The sequence below is a fragment of the Coregonus clupeaformis genome, unplaced genomic scaffold (genome assembly GCF_020615455.1).
Source record: "Coregonus clupeaformis isolate EN_2021a unplaced genomic scaffold, ASM2061545v1 scaf0036, whole genome shotgun sequence".
NCBI lineage: Eukaryota > Metazoa > Chordata > Actinopteri > Salmoniformes > Salmonidae > Coregonus > Coregonus clupeaformis.
This window is the reverse complement of record NW_025533491.1, coordinates 150,001-162,867: the sequence shown is the minus strand read 5'-3', so window position 1 is coordinate 162,867 and position 12,867 is coordinate 150,001.

Below are 12,867 nucleotides of genomic sequence, written 5' to 3'. Positions count from 1 at the left end.
ATCCGTCTCATCTCTAGCTATATCTTGTCTTGATGAAACCTTCACAACTCCAGCTATCTGTTGTAATGATGAATCCTTCACATTTCCAGCTACATGTTGTCTTCATGAATCCTTCACAGTTCCAGCTATCTGTTGTCTTGATGAATCCTTCAGAGCTCTAGCTATCTGTTGTCTTGATGAATCTTTCACAGTTCCAGCTATATGTTGTCTTGATTAATCCTTTACATGTCCAGCTACCTGTTGTCTTGATGGATCCTTCACAGTTCCAGCTATCTTTTGTCTTGATGAATCCTTCACATTTCCAGCTATCTGTTGTTTTGATTAATCCTTCAGAGCGCTAGCTATCTCTTGTCGTGATGAATCCTTCACAGTTCTAGCTATCTGTTGTCTTCATGAATCCTTCACAGCTCCAGCTATCTGTTTTCTTGATAAATCCTTCACAGCTCCAGCTATCTGTTGCATTCATCGGTCCTTCAGAGCTCCAGCTACTGTATGTGTTGTCTTGATGAATCCTTCACAGCTCCTGCTATCTTTTTTATTGACGAATCCTTCACAGCTCCAGCTATCAGTTGTCTTGATGAAACCTTCACACCTCCATCTATCTGTTGTGTTGATGAGTCACATCTCCAGCTACTGTTTATGTTGTCTCAATGAATCCTTCACATCTCCAGCTATCTGTTGTCTTGATTAATCCTTGACAGCTCCAGTTATATGTTGTCTTTCTGAAACATTCACAACTCCAGCTATCTGTTGTAATTATGAATCCTTCACTGCTCCAGCTACCTGTTGTCTTCTTGAATCCTTCACAACTCCAGCTAAATGGTGTCTTGATGATTCCTTCACAATTCCAGCTATCTGTTGTTTTGATTAAATCCTTCACTGCTCCAGCTACCTGTTGTCTTGATGAAACCTTCACAACTCCAGCTATCTGTTGTCTTGAAGAATCCTTCACAGCTCCAGCTATCTGTTGCCTTCATGAATCCTTCACAGCTCCTGGAACTGTATGTGTTGTCTTGATAAATCCTTCACAGCTCCAGCTATCTGTTGACTCAATGAATCCTTCACAGCTCCAGCTATCTGTTGTCTTGATAAATCCTTCACATCTCCAGCTATATCTTGTCTTGATGAAACCTTCACAACTCCAGCTATCTGTTGTCTTGAAGAATCCTTCACAGCTCCAGCTATATGTTGCCTTCATGAGTCCTTCAAAGCTGCAGATACTGTATGTGTTGTCTTGATTAATCCTTCACAGCTCCAGCTATCTTTTTTCTTGACGAATTCTTCACAGCTCCAGCTATCTTTTGTCTTGACGAATCCTTCACAGCTCCAGCTCTCAGTTGTCTTGATGAAACCTTCACAGCTCCAGCTATCTGTTGTCTTGATGAGTCCCTCACAGCTCCAGCTACTGTATCTTTTGTCTTGATGAATCCTTCACAGCTCCAGATGTATAATGTCTTGATGGTACTTCACAGCTCCAGCTACTCTATCTGTTGTCTTGATGAATCCTTCAAAGCTCCAGATGTATGTTGTCTTGATTTATCATTCACAGCTCCAGCTATCTGTTGTCTTCATTAATCCGTTACATCTCTAGCTATATCTTGTCTTGATGAAACGTTCACAACACCAGCTATCTGTTGTAATGATGAATCCTTCACATTTCCAGCTACATGTTGTCTTCATGAATCATTCACAGCTCCAGCTATCTGTTGTCTTGATGAATCCTTCACAGCTCTAGCTATCTGTTGTCTTGATGAATCTTTCAAAGTTCCAGCAATCTGTTGTCTTTATAGATCCTTCACAGTTCCAGCTATCTTTTGTCTTCATGAATCCTTCCCATTTCCAGCTATCTGCTGTCTTGATGAATCCTTCACAGTTCCAGCTATATGTTGTCTTGATGAATCCTTCAGACCTCTAGCTATCTGTTGTCTTGATTAATCTTTCACAGTTCCAGCTATCTATTTTTTTGATGAATCCTTCACAGCTCCAAGTCTCTGTTGCCTTGATGAATCCTTCACATTTCCAGCTACCTGTTGTCTTCATGAATCTTTCACAGTTCCAGCTATCTGTTGTTTTGATGAATCCTTCACAGCTCCAAGTCTCTGTTGTCTTGATGAATCCTTCACATTTCCAGCTACCTGTTGTCTTGATGAATCCTTTACAGTTCCAGCTATCTGTTGTCTTGATGAATCCTTCACAGCTCTAGCTAGTCTTTTGTCTTGATGAATCTTTCACATTTCCAGCTATCTGTTGTCTTGATGAATCCTTCACAGCTCCAGCTCTCTGTTGCCTTGATGAGTCCTTCAGAGCTCCAGCTAGTTTGTGTTGTCTTGATGAATCCTTCACAGCTCCAGCTATCTTTTGTCTTGACGAATCCTTCACAGCTCCAGCTATCAGTTGTCTTGATGAAACCTTCACAGCTCCAGCTATCTGTTGTCTTGATGAGTCCCGTCACAGCTCCAGCTACTGTATCTGTTGTCTTGATGAATCCTTCACAGCTACAGATGTATAATGTCTTGATGAGTCCTTCACTGCTCCAGCTACTCTATCTGTTGTCTTGATGAATCCTTCACAGCTCCAGTTTTCTTCTACAGCTCCACTATCTGTTGTCTTCATTAATCTGTCACATCTCTAGCTATATCTTGTCTTGATAAAACCTTCACAACTCCAGCTATCTGTTGTAATGATGAATCCTTCACATTTCCAGCTACCTGTTGTCTTCATGAATCCTTCACAGTTCCATCTATCTGTTGTCTTGATGAATCCTTCAGAGCTCTAGCAATCTGTTGTCTTGATGAATACTTTCACAGTTCCAGCTATCTATTGTCTTTAAGGATCCTTCACAGCTCCAGCTATCTTTTGTCTTGTTGAATCCTTCACATTTCCAGCTATCTGCTGTCTTGATGAATCCTTCACAGTTCCAGCTATCTGTTGTCTTGATGAATCCTTCAGACCTCTAGCTATCTGTTGTCTTGATGAATCTTTCAGAGTTCCAGCTATCTGTTGTTTGATGAATCCTTCACAGCTCCAAGTCTCTGTTGTCTTGATGAATCCTTCACATTTCCAGCTACCTGTTGTCTTCATGAATCCTTCACAGTTCCAGCTATCTGTTGTCTTGATGAATCCTTCAGAGCTCTAGCTATCTGTTGTCTTGATGAATCCTTCACTGTTCCAGCTATCTGTTGTTTTGATGAATCCTTCACAGCTCCAAGTCTCTGTTGTCTTGATGAATCCTTCATATTTCCAGCTACCTGTTGTCTTCATGAATCCTTCACAGCTCCAGCTATCTGTTGTCTTGATGAATCCTTCAGAGCTCTAGCTATCTGTTGTCTTGATGAATCTTTCACAGTTCCAGCTATCTGTTGTTTTGATGAATCCTTCACAGCTCCAAGTCTCTGTTGTCTTGATGAATCCTTCATATTTCCAGCTACCTGTTGTCTTCATGAATCCTTCACAGTTCCAGCTATCTGTTGTCTTGATGAATCCTTCAGAGCTCTAGCTATCTGTTGTCTTGATGAATCTTTCACTGTTCCAGCTATCTGTTGTTTTGATGAATCCTTCACAGCTCCAAGTCTCTGTTGTCTTGATGAATCCTTCATATTTCCAGCTACCTGTTGTCTTCATGAATCCTTCACAGCTCCAACTATCTGTTGTCTTGATGAATCCCTCACAGCTCCAGCTATCTGTTGTCTTCAAAAATCCGTCACATCTCTAGCTATATCTTGTATTGATGAAACCTTCACATTCCAGCTATCTGTTGTCATGATGAATCCTTCACATTTCAGCTACATGTTGTCTTCATGAATCCTTCACAGTTCCAGCTATCTGTTTGTGTTGTCTTAATGAATCCTTCACAGCTCCAGCTATCTGCTGTGTTGATGAATCCGTCAGAGCTCCTTCTAACTATTGTCTTCATAAATCCTTCACATCTTTAGCTATATGCTGTGTTGATGAAACCTTCACAGCTCCAGCTATCTGTCTTCAATAATCCGTCACATCTCTAGCTATATCTTGTCTTGATGAAACCTTCACAACTCCAGCTATCTGTTGTAATGATGAATCCTTCACATTTCCAGCTACATGTTGTCTTCATGAATCCTTCACAGCTCCAGCTACTGTATGTGTTGTCTTAATGAATCCTTCACAGCTCCAGCTATCTGCTGTGTTGATGAATCCGTCAGAGCTCCTTCTAACTATTGTCTTCATAAATCCTTCACATCTTTAGCTATATGCTGTGTTGATGAAACCTTCACAACTCCAGCTATCTTTTGTAATGTTGAATTCTTCACAGCTCCAGCTACTGTGTGTGTTTTCTTGATGTATCCTTCACAGATCCAGCTATCTGTTGTCTTGATGAATCCTTCACAGCTCTAGCTATCTGTTGTCTTGATGAATCCTTCACAGCTCCAGCTCTCTGTTGTCTTGATGAATCCTTCACATTTCCAGCTATCTGTTGTCTTGATGTATCCTTCAAAGTTCCAGATATCTGTTGTCTTGATGAATCCTTTACAGCTCCAGCTATCTGTTGTCTTCATGAATCCTTCACAGCTCCAGTTACTGTATGTGTTGTGTTTATAAATCCCTCACAGCTCCAGCTATCTGTTGTCTTGATGAATCCTTCACAGCTCCAGCTATCTGTTGTCTTAATAAATCCTTCACATCTCCAGCTATTTTGATGAAACCTTCACAGCTCCAGCTATCTGTTGTCTTCATGAATCCTTCACAGCTCCAGTTACTGTATGTGTTGTGTTGATAAATCCCTCACAGCTCCAGCTATCTGTTGTCTTGATGAATCCTTCACAGCTCAAGCTATTTGTTGTCTTGATAAATCCTTCACATCCCCAGCTATATCATGTCTTGATGAAACCTTCACAACTCCAGCTATCTGTTGTCTTGATAAATCCTTCACAGCTACAGCTATCTGTTGTCTTGATGAATCCTTCACAGCTCCAGCTATCTGTGGCCTTCATGAGTCCTTCAGAGCTCCAGCTATCTTTTTTCTTGACGAATCCTTCACTGTTCCAGCTATCTTTTGTCTTGACGAATCCTTCACAGCTACAGCTATATGTTGTCTTAAAGAATCCTTCATAGCTCCATCTATCTGTTGTCTTGATGAATCCTTCACAGCTCCATCTATCTTTTTTCTTGGCAAATTCTTCACAGCTCCAGCTATCTTTTGTCTTGACGAATCCATCACAGCTCCAGCTATCAGTTGTCTTGATGAAACCTTCACAGCTCCAGCTATCTGTTGTCATGATGAATACTTCACAGCTCCAGATGTATGTTGTCTTGATGAATCCTTCACATTTCCAGCTATCTGTTGTCTTGACGAATCCTTCACAGCTCCAGCTGTCTTTTGTCTTGATTAATCCTTCACAGCTCCAGCTATCTGTTGTCTTGATGAGTCCCTCACAGCTCCAGCTACTGTATCTGTTGTCTTGATGAATCCTTCACAGCTCCAGATGTATAATGTCTTGATGAGTTCTTCACAGCTCCAGATGTATGTTGTCTTGATTTATCATTCACAGCTCCAGCTATCTGTTGTCTTCAGTAATCTGTCTCATCTCTAGCTATATCTTGTCTTGATGAAACCTTCACAACTCCAGCTATCTGTTGTAATGATGAATCCTTCACATTTCCAGCTACATGTTGTCTTCATGAATCCTTCACAGTTCCAGCTATCTGTTGTCTTGATGAATCCTTCAGAGCTCTAGCTACCTGTTGTCTTGTTGAATCTTTCACAGCTCCAGCTATATGTTGTCTTGATTAATCCTTTACATGTCCAGCTACCTGTTGTCTTGATGGATCCTTCACAGTTCCAGCTATCTTTTGTCTTGATGAATCCTTCACATTTCCAGATATCTGTTGTTTTGATTAATCCTTCAGAGCGCTAGCTATCTCTTGTCGTGATGAATCCTTCACAGTTCTAGCTATCTGTTGTCTTCATGAATCCTTCACAGCTCCAGCTATCTGTTTTCTTGATAAATCCTTCACAGCTCCAGCTATCTGTTGCATTCATCGGTCCTTCAGAGCTCCAGCTACTGTATGTGTTGTCTTGATGAATCCTTCACAGCTCCTGCTATCTTTTTTATTGACGAATCCTTCACAGCTCCAGCTATCAGTTGTCTTGATGAAACCTTCACACCTCCATCTATCTGTTGTGTTGATGAGTCACATCTCCAGCTACTGTTTATGTTGTCTCGATGAATCCTTCACATCTCCAGCTATCTGTTGTCTTGATTAATCCTTCACAGCTCCAGTTATATGTTGTCTTTCTGAAACATTCACAACTCCAGCTATCTGTTGTAATTATGAATCCTTCACTGCTCCAGCTACCTGTTGTCTTCTTGAATCCTTCACAACTCCAGCTAAATGGTGTCTTGATGATTCCTTCACAATTCCAGCTATCTGTTGTTTTGATTAAATCCTTCACTGCTCCAGCTACCTGTTGTCTTGATGAAACCTTCACAACTCCAGCTATCTGTTGTCTTGAAGAATCCTTCACAGCTCCAGCTATCTGTTGCCTTCATGAATCCTTCACAGCTCCTGGAACTGTATCTGTTGTCTTGATAAATCCTTCACAGCTCCAGCTATCTGTTGACTCAATGAATCCTTCACAGCTCCAGCTATCTGTTGTCTTGATAAATCCTTCACATCTCCAGCTATATCTTGTCTTGATGAAACCTTCACAACTCCAGCTATCTGTTGTCTTGAAGAATCCTTCACAGCTCCAGCTATATGTTGCCTTCATGAGTCCTTCAAAGCTGCAGATACTGTATGTGTTGTCTTGATTAATCCTTCACAGCTCCAGCTATCTTTTTTCTTGACGAATTCTTCACAGTTCCAGCTATATGTTGTCTTGATGAATCCTTCAGACCTCTAGCTATCTGTTGTCTTGATGAATCTTTCACAGTTCCAGCTATCTGTTGTCTTGATGAGTCCCTCACAGCTCCAGCTACTGTATCTTTTGTCTTGATGAATCCTTCACAGCTCCAGATGTATAATGTCTTGATGGTACTTCACAGCTCCAGCTACTCTATCTGTTGTCTTGATGAATCCTTCAAAGCTCCAGATGTATGTTGTCTTGATTTATCATTCACAGCTCCAGCTATCTGTTGTCTTCATTAATCCGTTACATCTCTAGCTATATCTTGTCTTGATGAAACGTTCACAACACCAGCTATCTGTTGTAATGATGAATCTTTCACATTTCCAGCTACATGTTGTCTTCATGAATCATTCACAGTTCCAGCTATCTGTTGTCTTGATGAATCCTTCAGAGCTCTAGCTATCTGTTGTCTTGATGAATCTTTCAAAGTTCCAGCAATCTGTTGTCTTTATAGATCCTTCACAGTTCCAGCTATCTTTTGTCTTCATGAATCCTTCCCATTTCCAGCTATCTGCTGTCTTGATGAATCCTTCACAGTTCCAGCTATATGTTGTCTTGATGAATCCTTCAGACCTCTAGCTATCTGTTGTCTTGATGAATCTTTCACAGTTCCAGCTATCTATTTTTTTGATGAATCCTTCACAGCTCCAAGTCTCTGTTGCCTTGATGAATCCTTCACATTTCCAGCTACCTGTTGTCTTCATGAATCTTTCACAGTTCCAGCTATCTGTTGTTTTGATGAATCCTTCACAGCTCCAAGTCTCTGTTGTCTTGATGAATCCTTCACATTTCCAGCTACCTGTTGTCTTCATGAATCCTTCACAGTTCGAGCTATCTGTTGTCTTGATGAATCCTTCAGAGCTCTAGCTATCTGTTGTCTTGATGAATCTTTCACAGTTCCAGCTATCTGTTGTTTTGATGAATCCTTCACAGCTCCAGCTCTCTGTTGCCTTCATGAGTCCTTCAAAGCTCCAGCTAGTGTATGTGTTGTCTTGATGAATCCTTCACAGCTCCAGCTATCTTTTGTCTTGACGAATCCTTCACAGCTCCAGCTATCAGTTGTCTTGATGAAACCTTCACAGCTCCAGCTATCTGTTGTCTTGATGAGTCCGTCACAGCTTCAGCTACTGTATCTGTTGTCTTGATGAATCCTTCACAGCTACAGATGTATAATGTCTTGATGAGTCCTTCACTGCTCCAGCTACTCTATCTGTTGTCTTGATGAATCCTTCACAGCTCCAGATGTATGTTGTCTTGATTTATCATTCACAGCTCCAGCTATCTGTTGTCTTCATTAATCTGTCACATCTCTAGCTATATCTTGTCTTGATGAAACCTTCACAACTCCAGCTATCTGTTGTAATGATGAATCCTTCACAGTTCCAGCTACCTGTTGTCTTCATGAATCCTTCACAGTTCCATCTATCTGTTGTCTTGATGAATCCTTCAGAGCTCTAGCAATCTGTTGTCTTGATGAATCTTTCACAGTTCCAGCTATCTATTGTCTTTAAGGATCCTTCACAGTTCCAGCTATCTTTTGTCTTGTTGAATCCTTCACATTTCCAGCTATCTGCTGTCTTGATGAATCCTTCACAGTTCCAGCTATCTGTTGTCTTGATGAATCCTTCAGACCTCTAGCTATCTGTTGTCTTGATGAATCTTTCAGAGTTCCAGCTATCTGTTGTTTGATGAATCCTTCACAGCTCCAAGTCTCTGTTGTCTTGATGAATCCTTCACATTTCCAGCTACCTGTTGTCTTCATGAATCCTTCACAGTTCCAGCTATCTGTTGTCTTGATGAATCCTTCAGAGCTCTAGCTATCTGTTGTCTTGATGAATCTTTCACTGTTCCAGCTATCTGTTGTTTTGATGAATCCTTCACAGCTCCAAGTCTCTGTTGTCTTGATGAATCCTTCATATTTCCAGCTACCTGTTGTCTTCATGAATCCTTCACAGTTCCAGCTATCTGTTGTCTTGATGAATCCTTCAGAGCTCTAGCTATCTGTTGTCTTGATGAATCTTTCACTGTTCCAGCTATCTGTTGTTTTGATGAATCCTTCACAGCTCCAAGTCTCTGTTGTCTTGATGAATCCTTCATATTTCCAGCTACCTGTTGTCTTCATGAATCCTTCACAGTTCCAGCTATCTGTTGTCTTGATGAATCCTTCAGAGCTCTAGCTATCTGTTGTCTTGATGAATCTTTCACTGTTCCAGCTATCTGTTGTTTTGATGAATCCTTCACAGCTCCAGCTCTCTGTTGTCTTGATGAATCCTTCATATTTCCAGCTACCTGTTGTCTTCATGAATCCTTCACAGCTCCAACTATCTGTTGTCTTGATGAATCCCTCACAGCTCCAGCTATCTGTTGTCTTCAAAAATCCGTCACATCTCTAGCTATATCTTGTATTGATGAAACCTTCACATTCCAGCTATCTGTTGTAATGATGAATCCTTCACATTTCCAGCTACATGTTGTCTTCATGAATCCTTCACAGTTCCAGCTATCTGTTTGTGTTGTCTTAATGAATCCTTCACAGCTCCAGCTATCTGCTGTGTTGATGAATCCGTCAGAGCTCCTTCTAACTATTGTCTTCATAAATCCTTCACATCTTTAGCTATATGCTGTGTTGATGAAACCTTCACAGCTCCAGCTATCTGTCTTCAATAATCCGTCACATCTCTAGCTATATCTTGTCTTGATGAAACCTTCACAACTCCAGCTATCTGTTGTAATGATGAATCCTTCACATTTCCAGCTACATGTTGTCTTCATGAATCCTTCAAAGCTCCAGCTACTGTATGTGTTGTCTTAATGAATCCTTCACAGCTCCAGCTATCTGCTGTGTTGATGAATCCGTCAGAGCTCCTTCTAACTATTGTCTTCATAAATCCTTCACATCTTTAGCTATATGCTGTGTTGATGAAACCTTCACAACTCCAGCTATCTGTTGTAATGTTGAATTCTTCTAAGCTCCAGCTACTGTGTGTGTTTTCTTGATGTATCCTTCACAGATCCAGCTATCTGTTGTCTTGATGAATCCTTTACAGTTCTAGCTATCTGTTGTCTTGATGAATCCTTCACAGCTCCAGCTCTCTGTTGTCTTGATGAATCCTTCACATTTAAAGCTATCTGTTGTCTTGATGTATCCTTCAAAGTTCCAGATATATGTTGTCTTGATGAATCCTTTACAGCTCCAGCTATCTGTTGTCTTCATGAATCCTTCACAGCTCCAGTTACTGTATGTGTTGTGTTGATAAATCCCTCACAGCTCCAGCTATCTGTTGTCTTGATGAATCCTTCACAGCTCCAGCTATATGTTGTCTTGATAAATCCTTCACATCTCCAGCTATATCATGTCTTGATGAAACCTTCACAGCTCCAGCTATCTGTTGTCTTCATGAATCCTTCACAGCTCCAGTTACTGTATGTGTTGTGTTGATAAATCCCTCACAGCTCCAGCTATCTGTTGTCTTGATGAATCCTTCACAGCTCCAGCTATCTGTTGTCTTGATAAATCCTTCACATCTCCAGCTATATCATGTCTTGATGAAACCTTCACAACTCTAGCTATCTGTTGTCTTGATGAATCCTTCACAGCTACAGCTATATGTTGTCTTGATGAATCCTTCACAGCTCCATCTATCTTTTTTCTTGACAAATTCTTCACATTTCCAGCTATCTTTTGTCTTGACGAATCCTTCACAGCTCCAGCTATCAGTTGTCTTGATGAAGCCTTCACAGCTCCAGCTATCTGTTGTCTTGATGAATCCTTCACAGCTCCAGATGTATGTTGTCTTGATGAGTCCTTCACAGCTCCAGCTACTGTATCTGTTGTCTTGATGAATCCTTCACAGCTCCAGATGTATGTTGTCTTAATTTATCCTTCACAATTCCAGCTATCTGTTGTCTTCATTAATCTTTTACAGATCCAGCTATCGGTTGTCTTCATTAATCCTTCACATCTCCAGCTATATCTTGTCTTGATGAAACCTTCACAACTCCAGCTATCTGTTGTAATGATGAATCCTTCACATCTCCAGCTATATTTTGTCTTGATGAATCCTTCACAGCTCCAGCTATCTGTTGTCTTGATTAAATCCCTCACAGCTCCAGCTATCTGTTGTCTTGATGAATCCTTCACAGCTCCAGCTATCTGTTGTCTTGATAAATCCTTCACATCTCCAGCTATATCATGTCTTGATGAAACCTTCACAACTCCAGCTATCTGTTGTCTTGATGAATCCTTCACAGCTACAGCTATCTGTAGTCTTGATGAATCCTTCACAGCCCCAGCTATCTGTTGTCTTGATGAATCCTTCACAGCTCCAGCTATCTGTTGTCTTGATGAATCCTTCACAGCTCCAGATGTATGTTGTCTTGATGAGTCCTTCACAGCTCCAGCTACTGTATCTGTTGTCTTCATGAATCCTTCACAGCTCCAGATGTATGTTGTCTTAATTTATCCTTCACAATTCCAGCTATCTGTTGTCTTCATTAATCTTTTACAGATCCAGCTATCGGTTGTCTTCATTAATCCTTCACATCTCCAGCTATATCTTGTCTTGATGAAACCTTCACAACTCCAGCTATCTGTTGTATTGATGAATCCTTCACATCTCCAGCTATATTTTGTCTTGATGAATCCTTCACAGCTCCAGCTATCTGTTGTCTTGATTAAATCCTTCACAGCTCCAGTTATCCGTTTTCTTGATGAATCCTTCCTGCTCTGGGTTGTTTGATAAATAAGGAAATATGTCAAAGTTTTCATCTGCCTTCGGTAATTAACGTGAAAACACTGTCACAATGCAACTCCTTAATTGGGCTCCAGGAGAGATGTTGAGGATTTATCTTTCATAATAGATGACTGTGGACAGAACAACAAAGCAGCATGTTGAAATGTGGTTCTGGATCCACAATGAACCAGCAGATAGAAAGCAAGTGATTTAGCAGCATAGTTCATTCAGGGAGCCGCTAGTCGCTAGGTAATGCTCTTTTAATCATCTCACTACAACATTAGCCTTCCCTCGTAACACTACGATCACATCAAAAAGAGCCATCACACTACTGGGTGGATAATGTTTATCTGGGTGATGTGGAAAGCGCTTTCTAATAATGACAAGGAGGTAGGTAGAAAGTCTTCCTTTCTCTTCTTGATGCTACAGAGCAGGGTTGGTGAGTTAATGACCTATTCACTGTGTCAGGTAGATAACATGCACTTGCGAGGGAAAACTAAATTATAATTGTTTTATTTGTGTAATACTAAAATAAAAATTTCTCACTTTAGACTCCACAAATCAAATATATAGAATTAGTGAATATCATGTTTATATATATATATATAGGTGTATTAGTGGCCCCAGCCCCATGTTTTACAAGGTGGACAGATGTACACTTGCTCAAGCTGTTACATCAAAGTTAAAACTGTCTCTATCTGCTGTTTACCTTTCAGTCATTAAGCCTTGCTCCTCTACCATCTGTGGTCTGCCTGGAACCCACCTGCTCCTCTCTGCTCCTCCCTGCTCCTCTCTGCCCCTCCTTGCTCCTCTCTGCTCCTCCCTGCTCTTCCCTGCTCCTCTCTGCCCCTCCCTGCTCCTCCCTGCTAATCCCTGCTCCTCTCTGCTCCTCCCTGCTCCTCTCTGCCCCTCCCTGCTCCTCCTTGCTCCTCTTTGCTCCTCCCTGCTCTTCCCTGCTCCTCTCTGCCCCTCCCTGCTCCTCTCTGCTCCTCCCTGCTCCTCTCTGCCCCTCCCTGCTCCTCTCTGCTCCTCCCTGCTCCTCCCTGCTTCTCCCTGTTCCTCTCTGCTCCTCCCTGCTAATCCCTGATCCTCTCTGCTCCTCCCTGGTCCTCCTTGCTCCTCTTTGCTCCTCCCTGCTCTTCCCTGCTCCTCTCTGCCCCTCCCTGCTCCTCTCTGCTCCTACCTGCTCCTCTCTGCCCCTCCCTGCTCCTCTCTGCTCCTCCCTGCTCCTCCCTGCTTCTCCCTGTT